The 1,904-nt window shown below is 52.0% G+C and overlaps 1 protein-coding gene across 1 annotated transcript in view; it reads right to left on the bottom strand.

Moving 5' to 3' along the window:
* Window positions 1-758, bottom strand: part of SRC (SRC proto-oncogene, non-receptor tyrosine kinase) — a 70,620-nt gene extending 69,862 nt beyond the window's left edge. The window contains exon 1 of the mRNA XM_025191340.1: window positions 740-758. The gene's annotated coding sequence lies outside the window, so the exon portion shown is untranslated. The remainder of the gene's footprint in view (window positions 1-739) is intronic.
* Between the last annotated feature and the right edge of the window lie 1,146 nt (window positions 759-1,904).

Here is a 1,904-nt window from a genome sequence, read left to right as displayed (position 1 = left end):
GGAAGCGGGGGGGGCGCGGGGCCGCCCCTCGGCTGCGGGGAGGCTCCGGGCGAGCCCGGGGGTGCGGTCCCGGCCCCTCGGCTCGTTGCCAGAGCTGCGCCCGTCCCGGAGCGGGGAGCAGGCACAGGGCGGAGGGCAGGCGCGCTCGGGGAGCCGGCGCCGCTTGAGCCTTGGTTGGATGCCGGCTCTCCCGGGAACAGCTGGAGGACGGGGATACGGTCACATCTTGACCCCCACGTCACTCCGATCCTGGTGTTGCGTTTGTTGGCCCAAGAAATGAGTTAGTATCTGTCACCCTTTGGCCCCACAAAGGGGTGGTCTCGTTAATATGGAAGATCCGGGAAGGCAGGTAGGCCGGGTCTGATCCGATGGCCCCGCAAATATAAAAACCAAGCCACACCAAACTAAACCCCTCCCAATCCAGAAAGCCAGTAGGCAGAGATACTGGCACTGGTATGGGTCTTTTCAGGAAGCAAGAACCACTGCATTCATTGTATCAGTATTGATACCTATCTTAGTTGCCTGGGAACAAGGCTTTACTAGCCTTGCCGTCCTTCCTCGGTCTCTACTACAGTCTCTTTCCCCACCCCCGGCCGGTGCCCTCACCTGCCCTGCCCTGCCCTGCCCCCCGTCGCCTAAGCGGGGAACACTGGCTGTCAGGGGGTGCACCAGCGCTCTCAGGGGATGCACATGCACCCCTATGCATCACCACTGCCTCTGATTTGAAGAAACTGGAAACCTTATCTCAGGAGACTGCAGCGATCATCTCTCAAAGCCATGTGACTTCATTTGGGGAAGTCCCGAGTTGTTTCCTAGCCCAAGTTCCCGGGATGTAGTAATCGCAGAGGCTGCATTCCCTTCCCAGCTCAGGTGGTTCTTTGTGGGCAAAGTTCAGAGCACTGGTTAACTGCAGCTGGGAAAGGCCCCAGCATTCAGCCGGCCCAACTTCCTCTGGGTGCTGGAGAAACGTTCTCTATAGAGCCGGTCTGAAGTACACAAATCAGTATGAGGAAGCCTCCGGCTGAAAGTGGAAATGAAAGAGTGCTCCTCCTACACAGCACGCAGCTTCCCACTTGGCAACATATTATTCAATAGCTTTCCTCTTTTTAATGTCTGGGGGATCTCACCAAAGATGCAAACTCTCCAGCATTCAGCCCTGACCACAGAATAACACTGATTTACTAATAGGCAGCTGAGGGGACTGGCAGCCAGGAGCTCTCCCACACAAGCCAAGACATGGGTATGGCAAATGACTGTTTGTGTTTGTCTGGAAAAAGATGCTTGCCTTGGCAGAGCAGTTGCCCAAATGCCTCTAGCTCTGTATAAAGCAGGCATAGCTCAGGAGCGTGAGCCCCGCAATAAGTCCTTTTCGTATTTAGCTGGTGAGCTGGACATGGCAGTATCACTGAGGTCACTGTCACATCTTTGATTTCTATCGTGGAGGTCATGATCACAGTATACAGTTACTTTACTGAACATGTCTATCCTGCCTGAGTAGCTAGACCAGTGATTCTCAACCAGGGTGCAGTGGCACAGTGGGATGCTTTGAGATCCACACAATATAAGCACTGTTAGGCATGCAAACACCTACACAGAGATTTAAAATAGGAATCCATAGTGTCAAAAGCATTCTGACCTGCTGTAGTCTTGCTCAGTTCTTTGCAACAGATAAATTGCCATGTTATTTTTCCATAATCAAGAAATGAGGAAAAGTGAAGAGCTGGCATTTTCCACGGGGTGCCTTGAGTCAAAAAGGTTGAGAACCACTGAGCTAAAAGTGTTTACTAAACCCTCCTTCATTGGTCCTATTAACAATACCCTAAAAATCTCTCCCTGTTATATTACATTCAAGGAAGAAATTGAACAGACAGACCTGTTACTTAAAGTCCAAATACCCATTAGCT

The sequence above is a fragment of the Alligator sinensis genome, unplaced genomic scaffold (assembly GCF_000455745.1).
Source record: "Alligator sinensis unplaced genomic scaffold, ASM45574v1 scaffold76_1, whole genome shotgun sequence".
NCBI lineage: Eukaryota > Metazoa > Chordata > Crocodylia > Alligatoridae > Alligator > Alligator sinensis.
The sequence above is the reverse complement of the archived record's forward strand: the minus strand, read 5'-3'. Positions and strand labels throughout refer to the sequence as shown.